This window comes from Lissotriton vulgaris, chromosome 7 (genome assembly GCF_964263255.1).
Source record: "Lissotriton vulgaris chromosome 7, aLisVul1.2, whole genome shotgun sequence".
Taxonomy (NCBI): domain Eukaryota; kingdom Metazoa; phylum Chordata; class Amphibia; order Caudata; family Salamandridae; genus Lissotriton; species Lissotriton vulgaris.
Window position 1 is genome coordinate 328887171 of NC_141695.1, and position 15861 is coordinate 328903031.

Consider the following 15861-nt stretch of genomic DNA (forward strand, 5'->3'; position numbering starts at 1 on the left):
CTTTTGTGCGCCTCCGGGCGCTTAGGTGGGCGTGGGCAGGCGGGATACACGCGCTGGTGTTTGTGGGCGGTGTAGTCCCCCCGTTCGGCAGCCACAGGTGTTCCAGTGAGCGGCGGCGGGGGGGGGCAGACAAAGCAACAGGCACGCCTCTCTATGGCAGCGCGACCCCTTGAAGGCTCAGCAACAAGACTCCTTCTGCCCGATAAGTTCGTTTGGTAAGCGTCTGATTAGCGTTTCCCGCTCCTCTGCGGGAGCACCGGCCTTTTGTGCGCCTCCGGGCGCTTAGGTGGGCGTGGGCAGGCGGGATACACGCGCTGGTGTTTGTGGGCGGTGTAGTACCCCCCGCTGTGAGCGGCGGCGCGGGCGGGGATAGACAAAGCAACAGGAACGCCTCTCTATGTCAGCGCGACCCCTGGAAGGGTCAGCAACACAATCCTTCTGCCCCGTAAGTTCGTTTGGTAAGCGTCTGATTAGCGTTTCCCGCTCCTCTGCGGGAGCACTGGCCTTTTGTGCGCCTCCGGGCGCTTGGGTCGGCGTGGGCAGGAGGGATACACGCGCTGGTGTTTGTGGGCGGGGTAGTCCCCCCCGCTCGGCAGCCGCAGGTGTTCCAGTGAGCGGCGGCTGGGGGGACAGACAAAGCAAAAGGCACGCCTCTCTATGGCAGCGCGACCCCTGGAAGGCTCAGCAACAGACTCCTTCTGCCCCGTAAGTTCGTTTTGTAAGCGTCTGATTAGCGTTTGATATCTTCTGGTGTAATGGTGTGACCTTAATAGTCAATTTGTTCAACTAAAAATTTACATTGATCAGGTTGAATGGTAATACCCCTAGAATTGAAAATGGAGAAAACTTTATGTAAAGTGTCCAAATGTGCCTATTTGGTTTTAGTGAACACAAGGATATTGTCTTGAAACACTTGAACATTTTCAATATCTTTTAAAAGAACATCCATGACTTTCTGAAATACTGAGGCCGCTGAAGCTAAGCCGAAGGGCAACCTTAAGTATTTGTATGCTCCGAAAGGAGTAATAAAGGTAGTAAGTTCTTGAGAATCAGCATTCAAAGCTATTTGGTGATATGCAGAATGGAGATCGATGGTGGAAAAATACCAATGTTAGAGAGCATTTGTTGGATATGAGGAAGAGGATGGCAATCAACAATAATATTGCGATTAAGAGACCTGTGGTCTACACATAGACAAAGATCTCCATTTTTTTTAGCAAGAACAATGGGAGAGACCCACTGAGAAGAATCAGTAGTGGTAATAATGCCATCTTCAGTAAGTTTCTCCAATTGTTTTTTTAAATCGTTTTTACACTAATAGGAACGGGTTTGACTTTGTGGATGATCGGTGTAGCATTGGGCTTAAGTCAAATGACATGCTCAAAACCTTTGATAGTACCAATATTAGGACTGAAAACAGCTGGAAAGTCTTTTTTGAGCAAATCAATGGGAGACTACTTTTCAAAAGAATCATTGTCTATAGAGAGAAGGGGAAGATCTCCTAAACAATGGGATTTTTATGGCCAGGTTTTAAAATAATGCCTAATCTGGCCAGATCTCTCCAAACAACCAAATTTCTGCCTCTGAGTGCAACGTAAATTTTTGTTTCAATGGATCTGCCAACAATTTGTAAGGAACCAATAAAGAAACCAAGAAGGTCAATATCCTTTTCGCCAAAGGCTTTGGGAGATATGTCAGGAGCTTGAAGGGAAATGGAATGACCCTAAACGTTAAAAGGGGTGGTATCAGCTAACACAGTGATGGGGGCTCCGGAATCAGCCATGACTTGTAAGGATTTGTCATTAATAAAAGCCTGGCAGTGTGGCCATTCGTAATCTTTGAAATCAGAAGGTTCATCTATGGATAAGAGAAGATTGGAAAATTTACTAGTGCATTCAGAGACAGAAGAAACAGAGGCTGAGGCGGAAGGAGATTGTAACCCAACATTGTGAATTCTAAAATTAGGAAGAGAACGACGAGATTTGCAAAATTCTTGAAAATGACCAGTTCTCTTACATTTACCACATTTCTTTCCCAAGGCAGGGCAAGAGGGAAAAATAGCAATATGGTTTTTAGAACCACATCGAAAACAAAAACTACGTTTGACTTCTTTGTTAACACGGATGGCAGAAACAGTTGAGAATTCAGAATTATCCGAAATGTAGGAGATTGGAGAATGACCCTCTTGACCTGCTAAGGCTTGAGAAGAAACTATGGAACGTTCAATACTTTTCCCTATGTCAATAACTTCTGAAAGAGAAGGATTACAACATGTTAAAAGGCGTTCCGGCATTTAAAAAAAAAAAAAAACTGTTGAAAAAAAATTGGTCTTTAATGTTATGTTATGTTATGTTATTTAAAATTTGTAAAGTGCACATACGCCCAGGAGCTTCTTGGCGCTGAAGAGAGATAAAAAAAACATAACAAAGGATATACCAGCAAGAGTCACTATTTAAAATAGGCCTGTGTAAAAAGGTAGGTCTTGAATGCCTTTCTAAAAGCAAGGAGATCCTTGCTCTGTCTAAGGGTCAAAGGTAAAGAATTCCACAAGGAGGCTGCTAAAAAGTGAAAACAGCTGCCTCCCTGTCGCTTTTTCTTGAACCGGGGTACCTCAAGTAAATCTTTGTGGGCTGATCTCAAGCTACGTGAGGGGATGTATCTAATAGAGACATCTGTGAAATTATCAAAATCACATGTGGATGCAAGTACTCGAAGAGCAGCTATATATTCTTCAACGATTCATCGCTGCCTTGTTTTCTTTTGAAGAAACTGTGTCTTTCCAAAAGTACATTGGGTTCATCCGAAAATAGTTTTTTAAGTTTTTCTTTAGCTTCGAGGTACCATCACCAGAAGGTCTCAGAAAAGGAGGTAAGTTATTAAATATCTTTTGAGCAGCTACCCCTAAGTGATTGTAAAGTAAAGCATTTTTCCTTGCTGGAGAATATTCAGTTTCGTCAATGGCGACAAGATAATTTTCAAAAATATGGATCCATTGTCTCCACAAAATTTCAGGTTTGCCCGGTCTTTGTAGAAAAGGTGGAGGACGTAGAGCACTGTCCGAAGATGAAATGACTATTAGATTGATAAATGAAGCAAGACTTCTTTGTTGTTTCTTTTAAATAAAAGGTTCAAAACACAGTAAAACAATACACAATGTATTGTGCAAAATTTTAGTCCTGTAGAATGTTGCAACAATGGAGCTGTGTGAACTCTTAGTGAGAAGCCTAAAAAGCTTTGTCTGTAAAAGGATTCCAATAAAAGAATTTTGACTGAAAAGTTTTTGTAATAAAGGGCTTTGTTTGTAGCAGGATTCTTGAATAGAAGTTTGAGGAACCCTTTAAAACACTAGAATACAAGTAACCAATAAGTTCTAAAAGAACTCTGATGATGTAATCTGCTGGAAAAGCAACTCATTTACAACACTTCAGTTGCGAAGAACTCTGATGATGTCATCTGCAGGAAAAGCAACTCATGGAAACATTTCAGTTGCCAAGCAACAATGCTAATGAGCGCGTATAAAATGAGTTGAGGATCGCCCTAGGATAATTAGGTGACGACGTCCTGGCTTGCGAATGAGGAACAGATGCTTGTAGAGGCGTGTTTAAATAAAGCGCATGATGCGAGCGCTGGCTCGAGGATGAAAGACGGTTGTTGAAGACGCGTGTTTAAATAATGCGCGTGGGGCGAATTAATGATTTCACTGGCAGCGCTGCAAAATATTTATATAACAGAGCAGACATAAACTGCGATAGTCTGTAGCGCTGGCCAAGTAACAAAAAATTGCGCTGGTGCTGGCTTGGTAAGCGAAGAGCTGGAGCTTGAAAAGAACAGCGCAGTCAATAAAATAAATGACAGACCTGAATGGTGGTGATCCGTCAAGGCCGTACTAGTAGCCATGGGTCCAGGAAGAAACAAAGTATCAAATGAAGCTCGGAGGCTCAAACACAGATGTTTCTAATATTGACTGCGGCATTCATCGTGTGAAATGTCCTTTGTAATGGGGCAAGAAAGACGGCACTTTCTCTACCCCATTCCTGGTACCAATTATGTACCGAGGAATAAAGCCAGAAGTCGATTGTATATTTAAAGACTGTATAGTCTTTATTTAAAATCCTTAAATAGCGGACCCACAGCAAACGGCTGTTAGCTTGAAGGAAAGGAAAGTAGGAATGAATACAAGATAGGGATTCTAGAATATAGAAAAAAAGAAAGAGCAAGGAACAGAGAAGAAGGGCAAGAATGGAAAAAGAGAAAAGATAAGAACATTACAGGCTGCTCTCCATAGCTCCCACTAGGATAGCTTTCAATAAAGATTGTCTTTAACCTATCATCAATAATGGTCATTTGGACTGGTGCAAGGTGCCCACTAGAATAGTGGACAGCATATGCCAGGCCAACTTCTCACATCGGTGTGCAGCGGTTGGGATTCAAGCTTGCCATTGTTTTACCAGATAATCTCAAGTGGTTGACTAACTGAAAACCACTAAAGGTACTGGAGGTACATATAATACAAGCTTAAACTACAGTAAGTTCTACTGAACTTAGAGTTGTGTGTCAAGGGCTTAGCACACTCTTTCTACAACTCAAAAGAGTTTAGTAGGCCACACTAGAGTAGGTAGGTGCATACACCACACTAGTGATGTCTTCAGGGCCAGGAACCAGAGGGGCACTGCAAGATGTCAGCACAATACTGACATCCAAGTATGACACATTCCCATTCTTAGAATTGAGGGCATTGTGTACTGTGAGGAAACTGAAAACAGGCAAACATGCAAACCCCCAATGCCTCATTGAGGTACTACTGCTGGGTGATCTTAGAAAGGCCTCAGGGCCTGGAAGGGTAGGCAGTGGGGGTGGGGCAGCAGAGGAGGAAGATCCCAGTGGTGAAAAACACCAGGACCAGAACTCTGATGCTGACCAGGGAGGTAACAATGACCTTAACCTGGACAATGCAGCTCCTACTGGAGATGAGGACGAGGAAGGCCAAGATGGTCCATTCTTTGTCTCCCCAGGAAGAGTTGGAAGTATACAGAGGAGGTCAAGGTCTCCTTCTGAGGAGTCTGACCATTCCGGTGTATCTATAGGGACCTCTGTTTCTTCTCACAGCAGAAGACAGAAAGGCAGATGAAGTTTGAGGAAGCCCAGCTGAGAATTAGAAGACAGCAGGTAGCCTTAGTCCCTAGAGCTTGAAAGAGATAGAAAAAAGAAGGGACTAAAATCCCTTGGGAGTTGCAACTTCCCTGCTGGTAGAGAGAGATCACATGACCATAGAAATTTAAACAAAGTTGTCCCTCCCTCCCAGAGTGGGGATGACATCCACAAATGGATAATTGCACCGGAAAGGGCCTGCAAAGTTCAGAAGGTCCCCCAGGAGTGGTGGGCAGCTATCTTGTGGCTCTCCTTTGCAGACAAAGGTAGAGATAAGCTCCTCACTGTTAGAGAAGAGGATGCTGATGATTATACAGTCCTGAAGAGTGCTCTGATTGAGGGGTTTTGCCTAACCACTGAACAATACAGGATAAAGTTCAGAGATACCCAAAAGGCTCAGACACGGGACTGGGTTGACTTTGTTGATTGTGCTACTAAGGCTATGGAGGGCTGGTTACTTGGCAGTCAGGTGTGTGATTTCACAGGATTGTATAACTTGATTATGAGGGAGCAAATCCTTAATAATTATCAAAATCAGCTGTTGCACCAGTACCTGGTGGACTCTGATCTGACCTCTCCCCAAGAATTGGGAAAGAAGGCAGACAAATAGGTTATTATTATTATTATTATTGAGTTTTATACCGCGCACGGTTACCCTGGGGCATCCCAGCGCTTATAGAAACCAAGAGCAGGCTACTAATAGAGAACAGAGGAGCTACAGTCATTCTGGAAAAAGATACGTTTTCAGATGTTTCCGGAATCTGAGAAGGTTTGGTTCGGAGCGCAGCGAGAATGGGAGGGAGTTCCAGGCGCGCGCTGTATGGATAGAAAAACTCCTGCCCCCTGAACGGGCTCTCCTGATTCTCTTTATCTGAAGGAAATGTTTGTTGTCAGAGCGTAAGGCTCTTGTGGGCTTATAGGGGCGAATCATGTCCTTCAGAATAGCTGGTCCTTTCCCCTGTATGCTCTTGTGGGCGATACACAGGGCCTTAAAGGTAACTCTCTCTTTGACAGGGAGCCAGTGGAGTGCTTTTAAAGCAGGCCTGGCAGACTGCCTGGCCGGAACGTTCCGCAGCAGCCTTGCTGCTGCGTTCTGCACTTGTTGCAGGATCTTAAACGTTGACTCTGGCGCTCCAAGAAAGAGCGCGTTACTGTAGTCCAGGCGTGAGATGATTAAGCCTTGGACTAACAGCTTCCGGGAGAGTTCTGGTAGCAGGGGGAGAACCTTACGGGCCGACCGGAGCATTCCATAGCACACGCCCGCGGTCTTCTTGGCGTGTGTCCTAAAGGACAAATCCGGCTCCAGCCAGACCCCCAGGCTCTTAATCTCCTTTTTTGGGTCGGGCGGGGTGCCCATGCAGTTGGGCCAGCTGCTTGGCGAGAGGGCATAACTTGACTGGCCCAAGATCATCAGCTCAGTTTTTGATCCATTCAATTTGAGCGATGACCTGGACATCCAATCAAACACCTCTCTCAAGCATGCATGGAGCGTCTCAGGCTGTTTCTCCAGCTGTGTAAGACTCACCACTAGCTGGGTGTCATCCGCATAGCTTATGGTCTTAAAGCCAAACGGAGACACCACACCCTCCAGAGGTGCCATATACACGTTAAATAACGTGGGGCTCAGGGATGAGCCCTGTGGCACCCCGCAGTAAAGTGGGAGGGGAGGGGATTTTGCGTTTCCTTCCCAGACCTCGAAGGTACGCCCCTCCAAAAAGGAGGCCAACCATTCCAGGGCCACTCCTGTGACACCCGACTCAGCTAGACGTTGTATCAGCACCCCATGGTTGACGGTATCGAATGCCGCGCTGAGGTCCAGGAGGATCACTGCCACTGACCCCCCTGCGTCCAAAGTGCTTCTGGCCTCCTCTACCACTGCTAGCCGGCCGTGTCTGTTCCATGGCCCGGTCGAAATCCCGTCTGGGAGTCCCTCAACCGGCCATTCTCCTCAAGAAAGTTTGATAACCGATGGTTCGCCAACCTCTCGGCAATCTTACTAACTCCTGGTAATAAGGAGATGGGCCTGAAATTGGCCAAGTTCTGCGGGTCCAAGCCCGGCTTCTTCAGAAGCGCTTTGATGACCGCACTTTTCCAGTCAGGCGGCACAGTCCCCTGAGTGAACGAGAGATTGATCAAATCGGTCAAGGGCTCTCCTATCGCCAGGGCGGCCTGCTTTAGGTACCGCATCGGGACTGGGTCCCGAGGTGAGCCACTTTTCAGGCTCCCGAGGACTTTCAGTACTTCGCCTGTGGATACAGGACCAAATGACGTCAGTCGATTTTCCGACATGCTGAAGTCCTCAGAAGGGGGCGATGTTCCCAACACCGAGGGGAGAGAGCTAATAATAATATCAATTTTGTTTTTAAAGTAGGTGGCTAATTCCAGACATTTTTCCTGTGGTCTATCGTAGACAGGAGTAGGCTCAGGCGGTTTAAGAACCAGGTTAGAACCAGGGTGAAGCAGAAGGCTTAGAACTTAGGCTTAGATGTACTCTGGCCTAGTCAGAGTTCCAACTCAGGCTGTCCTGATCTGTGATGGAGGCATGGATATGTCCTCCTTTGTGAGTCCCAGTAATCTGAGCAAATACAGAAAGCAGGCCTAAATCAATGGAAAAGAGGCTTTGGCATTAAGGGACACAGGGGCAAGTGTCACAATGGTGACACAAGACCTTGTGGCTCCTGAGCAGATCATACTTGGTGAAATGTACCAAGTGACCAATGCTAGCAAAGTCAGGACTGACCATGCCCTGGCAGTTGTTAATTTCTCTTGGGGAGGGGTAACTGGCCTCAAGAAGGATGTGGCAAGTGGAGACCTCCCTGTTGAATGCTTGCTTGGCAATGATTTGGAAACTTCAGCCTGGGCTGAAGTGGAGCTCAGGACCCATACAGAAATGTTAGGAATTCCTGCACATGTGTTTGCTGTGACGAGGTCACAGGCCAAAATGTCAAAAGCTGAACAGGCCCTGGATTCTGGAAGAATGGATCAGGTGCCTTCCAAGAAAAGGAGCAGTAGGGTTAAGGCAGAGCCTTGCCCCCTGACTCAGAATACAGATCAGTCTCTTGAGGGAGATGATCTTAGTCCTGAAGAAGGAACTGTCCCAGATGAGCTTGAGCCTGATCAGGTTGAGTTCTTGGGGACATAGGGCCCTTCGAGGGCAGATCTGAGACAGGAGCAGCTGAGCTGCCCTTCTCTTGAGCCACTCAGACACCCGGCTGCTGCTGAGGCTGCTGGGAATGCTAGTGGTATGGAAACAAAGTGGGTAGCTGAACTGTTCCTGATAGAGAGCTATGTGTATTTGGCGTGACCGGGGGTGTACATGTGGCACCCTTGGGCATCCATTTTGTTGGATATATTTGCCTCACACACCCGAATGCTAGTGGTACCCATAGGATCTTTTGGGATGATGGAATCCTATACTCAGAGAGTAGAGACCCCAAGCCTGGTGAAGCAAGGAGGTTGGTTATACCTCTGAAGTTCAGGGGATTTCTATTAACACTAGCCCATGATATTCCCTTAGCAGGTCACTTGGGCCAAAACAAGACTTGGGACAGGATTGTCCCTCACTTTCATTGGCCCCACATGTCTGAAGACACCAAGGAGTTTTGTCGATCCTGTGTTACCTGTCAAGCCAGTAGTAAAGCAGGTGGTACTACAAAGGCCCCCCTGATACCACTACCTCTGGTGGGGGTACCCTTTGAGAGGGTTAGGATTGATATAGTTGGTCCCATGGATCTTCAGACAGCCTCTGAGCACATATATATCCTGGTGGTGGTGGACCATACCACCAGGTACCCAGAAGCCATTCCCCTTAGGACCACTATAACACCTGTGGTGGCAAGGGCCCTCCTGGGGGTATTCTCAAGGGTTGGCTTCCCTAAGGAGGTAGTCTCAGACAGAGGTACTAACTTCATGTCTAGTTACTTGACTGCAATGTGGAAGGAGTGTGGAGTGAATTACAAATTCACCACACCCTATCACCCACAATGCAGTGGTTTAGTTGAAAGATTCAACAAAACCTTAAAGGGCATGATCAAGGGTCTTCCAGAAAACCTTAGGCGTAGATGGGGCATCCCACTGCCCTGCCTTTTGTTTGCATACAGAGGGGTTCCTCAGAATGGGGTTGGTTACAGCCCTTTTGAACTTCTGTTTGGGCATCCTGTAAGAGGTCCTTTGTGTCTAGTGAAGGAGGGATGGGAGTTACCTATCAAACCCCCTAAACAGGACATAGTGGACTATGTACTTGGTCTCCACTTCAGGATGGCATAGTACATGAAAAAGGCAACCAAAAACCCTGAGGCTAGCCAGGAATTGCAAAAGGCCTGGCATGACCAAAACGCTGTGCTGACTGTTTACCAGCCAGGACAGAAAGTATGGGAGTTGGGAGCCTGTGGCCCCAGCAACCCTCCAAGACAAGTGGATTGGCCCCCATACAATTGTTGAATAGAAGGGAGAGGTTACCTACTTGATGGACCTTGGAACTCCCAGGAGCCCCCATTGGGTGCTTCATGTCGACAGACTGAAACCTTATGATGACAGGGCAGACATGGGCTTGCCCATGGCTACTGATGAGGAACAGGAGGAAGAGATTGATCCACTCCCTGACCTGCTCTCACAGAACCCTGATGATGGGTCAGTTGATGGTGTAGCATTGGTAGGCAGCCTCACTGCCCAGCAGCAAGCTGATTGTAGACAGGTGCTCAATCAGCACAGAAACATGTTCTCTCTGACTCCAAGTCAGACTACATGGTGCACTCATGAAGGAGACACTTGGGACAGTCTGCCTTTTAAAAATAAGATTTACAGGCAACCTGGCCATGTCAGGGACTGTATCAGGACTGAAGTCCAGAAGATGTTGGATTTGGGAGGTATTGAATCCTCAGATAACCCTTGGGCTAGTCCAGTAGTCCTGGTACCTAAACCACACACCCAGGGTGGTAAGAGAGAGATTAGGTTTTGTGTAGACTACAGGGGTCTCAATGCAGTCACTAGGACTGATGCCCATCCAAATCCCAAGAGCAGATGAGCTTATAGATACTTTGGCCTTAGCCAAGTTTCTAAGCACATTTGATCTTACAGCTGGCTACTGGCAGATCAGATTAGCTGATGATGCAAAGCCCAAGATAGCATTTTCTACCCCTAGTGGGCACTACCAATTTGTGGTGATGCCCTTTGGTTTGAAGAATGCACCTTACACTTTTCAAAGGTTGGTGAACAAAGTCCTAACAGGCCTGGAAGACTAGAGTGCAGCATATCTAGATGATATTGCAGTCTTTAGCTCCACCTAGGAGGATCACCTGGTCCACCTGAGAAATGTTTTGGAGGCTCTGCAGAAATCAAGCCTAACTTTCAAGGCTACTAAATGCCAGATAGGGCAGAGTCAGGTTGTGTATCTGGACCACCTTGTGGGTGGAGGCCAGGTTCAACTTTGCAGAGCAAAATCCATACCATCATGGATTGGGTTGCTCCAACCACCAAGACTCAGGTCAGAGCTTTCTTGGGCCTGGCTGGGTATTAAAGAAGATTTGTCAAGGGGTATGGTATCATTGTGACACCCCTTAATGACTTCCAAGAGAATGCCACAGAAAGTTAAGTTAGCTGTCAAACGGCATTTCATGACCTGAAGCAGGTCATGTGCACTGCTCCCATTCTGCAAAGTCCTAACTACTCCAAATAATTCACTGACCAAACAGGTGAATCTGAGTTGGGGGTAGGGGCTGTGCTGTCACAACTGAATGATGAAGGTCAGGACCAGCCAGTAGCTTTTATTAGCAGAAGGCTGACCCCTAGAGAGAAACGTTGGTCAGCTATTTAGAGGGAGGCCTTTGCTGTGGTTTGGGCTCTGAAGAAGCTGAGGCCATACTTGTTTGGCACTCACTTCACTGTTCAGACTGACCATAAGCCCCTCTTATGGCTAACACAGATGAAGGATGAAAACCCCAAACTTTTGACGTGGTCCATTTCCCTACAGGGGATGAACTATACAGTGGAATATAGACCTGGGAGTAACCATGCCAATGCAGATGGACTCCCCAGATATTTCCACTTAGAACATGAAGACTCAATTGGTCAAGATTAGTTTAATGTCCCTGCGTTTGGGGGGGGGGGGATTGTGTAGGAGAGTATGATCTGCGTCCTATGGTTACCCCCACTTTTTGCTGGTGTTTCACTGTTTTTCAACTTTAGTCTGGCTGGGGCCCTGCTATCCAGGACCCCCGCCAAGCTGCTTCCTCTCTAAATTGATTCCATGTACTATAGGTACACTCTAGTTTGGTTACTGGGGTACCCTTGTGAGTCCCTTGTATATGGTACACTAGGTACTAAGGGCATAGGTACCCCAGAGGCCTGCCAGGGGCTGCAGCATGTATTATGCCACCCCTGGCAAATGACACCACAGGACTGCTACTGCAGTCTGGGTAAGGTTTTACATGCACCCCTTACTAAGATATAGGTTAACTATATCTACCTTAAATCACTACACATAATGACCTATCAGTCACTCCTATGGCAGGCCTTATCAATCCTGAAGGCCGGGTGCTTGGTTTCATGTGAGAGGGTGCCCATACATGAGCAGAGCCCCTCTGCAGGCTTCGGGACCTATTCTCTGGGGCTGTTCTGTGATGCAGCCTGACCATATACTCTTAGGTGCATTATAACCTCGCGGTAAATGATAACTTTGGGATGGCTGCATGGAAACATATTGTGTATGGTGTCAAACCCTTTAGAATCCTATCCCCCCCGCCAGTACTGGCAGCGAGGGTAGAATTCCACCCTTCTAGAGGGCGAGTCATGTACACACCGGTCTGCCAGGTAACAGCTTAAAAGAACCCTGGCATCACAAAATGGATGCTGAAGCCACAGACACAAGTCTGGCCTCCTGCTGCTGACAGAAACTCAGGCAGGGGAGGCCTGGATAATAGGTTTCCTGTCACAGGGAGATGTAACCGCCTCCCAGACAGGCCTTAGTGGATTAGGACTAGATGGGTGCACTCTAGGAGTGCTTTGAAGTCTGCACTGGGGGCACATTTGGTGTCCCTGTGAATAGCCCACTTCAAACCGGTTGCAGGGGCTACCAGCCCCTGCTTTGGTGCAAAACTGGACAAAGGAAATGGGTGTAGCCACCCCTCTTTCCAAAACCTCCCATAAGTGGGTCCCCCAAGTTAGTCCAACACGTTTCTTAGGTATAAGTAAGGACCGCCTGGCAACAGGACTTTAGATATCCCTGGACGAAACTCTGCTACTGAATCTTCGATGCTCTACTCAAGACTAGAGGACTGAAGGACTGAAGAAATCTCCCTTGGGGTCAAGGAGTGACTTCACTGCTTGGCAGGCACCAACAAAGCATTTGCCGGTCTGCATCTCCGAAGCTCCCGATGGACTCTGGAGTACCTGCAGCCCAGGAAAAGGATTTCCAGACTTCCCTGAGGCCAACACGAGTCCCCAGCAAAGCTGAGACTCGCAGCCCTCGTGAGTGATGTGGAACCGGAACTCCTGGACATCGTGCACATTTGCTAGTGCATTGACTTCTCAACGTCTCTTGAAGTTGTGCTTTGGGTTACTTATAGCCCAAGCCCGAGCACCATCTGCACTGAAGATTGTGGACCTAAACTCCACGAGTGTTCTGTGAGCCTGCTTCTTGCATTTCCGTTCGAGGCCCCTTTGCGATCCCTGGTCCGTCGACTGGTGGATCCCTGTGAAGGCAACTCTGATTTTGCTTGGGCTTCCCTGGTTGCTCCAGATGTGCCCTGACTCCCCACTGCGTGGTGCGTCCCTCGGACCTTGCTGGTCCACACCGAAGTATTTCTTTACTTTCAGCGTGGGTTGCTGTTGTCAAGGCGTGTTGGGTCCAATCTGGGCACAGACACCGCAGCACTCAACATCTTTCGTTGGACAGCTCGATTCCAGATCCTGGTGTTCTTCGACCCCTCCTGGTCCTCGTGGCTGAAGAGTCAAGCTTCACCTTCTACACCTGAAATCACCCGACCTCGGTGGGCATTCACCTATTGTGCTCCTGGTCACTTGCTAGTGACCCAGACTCTGTCCCCTCTGCTTTCAGGTTCTTCTCATCTTTGATCCATGCTTGAATCCACCCGAAAAATTTCCTCTTCGACGGCAGCAGCACTTTGAAGCAGATCGCCATTGGAAACTACGACGATTCCCGACACCAAAAGACATCTATGCACCTGGCTTCCCTGGGTGAGGTAACTCGAGTACTCCGGTGCTCCTGTGGGTGTTGGCCCTAGGACCCCTTAAGATTAGAGGGGTTTGCTCAAAGTCCTCTCCGAAGCGTCCCTTTTCTTTAAATTTCCAACCACGACTTTCCCCATTGAAGTTAATGGCGATCCGCGGCTGTGTTCAGACACTGCACGCGTCCCCTGTCTCACTACCTTGGGTGGTTCCTTGTGGCCCCAGCACTTCTACAGGATCTAGGCCTTGTGTCTAGCAAAGTCGTGGTTCTTATATCAATTTATTGATATATGGTTTGGTACGGCCTTTAGGCCCGACATATGTTGTGCTAATTTACTGTGTGCTATTAAGTTTTCTGTATGTACTTTTGCCTCCAGCCTCATAAAGAGACTAGTGGGATGTGTTTAGAATAAATACATATATTTTATATATACACCAACCTCCGTTCTCCTCTCGCAATCGCAATCGCCTTAGCCCCGATATATACATGGTGTGGTTCTCTTTTCATTTGGTCATTCACGAGATTATAGACTGGTAAAACAAGCTGCTTTACATTCCTTCAAGACTTAGCTTGAAGGCTGCTCTCCAAAGCTACCGGTAGGATAGCTTTCAATAAAGGTTGTCTTTAACCTATCATCAATAAGGGTCGTTTGGACTGGTGCAAGTGTCCACTAGAATAGTGGACAGCATATGCCAGACCAACTTCTCACAATACCTTCACAGCAGTGGCATATGTGCCGTAGACCTCCCCTGTAGATGCATCAAGAAGTGGGCTTCCTTTGGCCTATGGGACAGATGAAGAGGAAGCAGGGTACCCTTTCTTATAGTTGAGTCCATAACTGGGCCAGGATGATGATAATCTGTTCTTTAAAATATCACCTCATACTGCAGTGTCCTGTATTCATTTATCAGGCTGACAATGGAGTCTCTCTTCATTGGCGGTGTTAGGAGCATTCCCATTACAACTGGGCATGACCTGAAGAGACAATCGGCTTGCGGTATGCTTAATGTTCCAATGTCGCAAGGATCACTGATTAATCTAGTCACTGATGCATTTGGAAAGATCATAACCATTGCAGCTTAACTAAACAGAAAAACACTACCAGTACAGATGCTATCATTGAGGCAAGCCCTTGTTTTAAAAATAAAATAATATATTTCTATTTTTAAAACAAAACAACCAGCACAATACAAATTTGCACAAGATCTCCACAAAGCATAGTCACAAATCAATGCATATATTTCCTTGCCAACATCATGTCGTCTCTCCCTCTTTCCCCAGGATTCTCGTAGACCAGTATTTTCAACACGTCATTACTCTATGATCCAGCATATACACATGGGGCTTGGAAAAGTGATGCCTGCCAGTGATCATGAGAGCAAAGCATCATCAGCTTTCGGGGTTGGAGACCCCTGCGTAGTAAATGCCATGGATTGTTGCGTGTCTTGTGAAAGTTGAAGAAATTGATGTACATAGACAGCATTCATTCCCCTTCTTCTCCCACTCCTCTCCCTGTGGGCACCATGGATACTGTAAATTATTGACCGTATCACCCTGCCAGTAGGAGCCCGTACCCATATGCATATGTACAGCCATTCTAGGCACCATGGCCTTTTACCCATTGGAATCCCCGGCTTCCCACCTGCGCGTACCTTACACCCCCTCTCTCATGCATAGACCATGAAACCCTCTCCCTCTGCGCGACCCTGCTGTGAAAGGCAACTCTCCTGCTTGACCCGCACAAAACCCCCTCCATTCCCTCTTGAAGAGGCATCCTTCGCCTTAGCTGACATAGCCCTCCCCAGCTGCACCTGGCTGCCCCCGCTCTCTCATGTACGGGTCATAAGATCTCTCTCTCTCTCTGTGCGACTCTGTCCCTGTGTCCACCCTGGCTACCCCTCCCTTCTCCTCACATGGGCAAGTCATAAACCTTCTTCTTCTGCAAGACCCTGTCCTTGAGAGTCACGGCCGCGCCTGACCAACACCTCCTTCCCTTCCATGAATGCCCCTCTGTTGACAAGCCTTCCCTCCGCGCTTGATTGTCCACGCAGCATGAATACCACTCCTTGATGACCCCTTCCCCCGAGTCCGGCTGACCACACATGTCCGAGGCCATCGCCTAAGCCAGGAGATACCATTTACTGCCCTTATTGTATGAAGTCACTCCTCCTCAAGAGACCCACTATTGATCCTAGCCACCCCACCCCCTGGGCTATGATCAGGCGTACACATCCTACGAAACACTCAGCTGCGTGATTGCCCTCCCCTCTTATCAGCAGGTCAAGGGTCCCCATTGTGAACACATGTGGGATAGGATTGACACGAGGATTATAGGGATGTCTTTCTTTTGCGTCATACTGTCCTGGTTGTGTTCTCAAGTGTTCTGTAAGGTATAAAAGCAAGAGTCTCAGCTCACTTGTTAGAGCACCTCCCGAAAGACACTGTGTTTCGTGTCCGAAATGACTGGCTCTCCTCATGAGAATTAAACTCTGTTCTTGATTCCTGCTTCCAGCGCCCGTCTCTTTATT

At 47.5% G+C, this 15861-nt stretch overlaps 1 protein-coding gene across 1 annotated transcript in view; it reads right to left on the reverse strand.

Moving 5' to 3' along the window:
- LOC147701495 (transient receptor potential cation channel subfamily M member 4-like) overlaps window positions 1-15861 on the reverse strand; it is a 1534183-nt gene that overhangs the window by 225267 nt on the left and 1293055 nt on the right. The window lies entirely within an intron of this gene.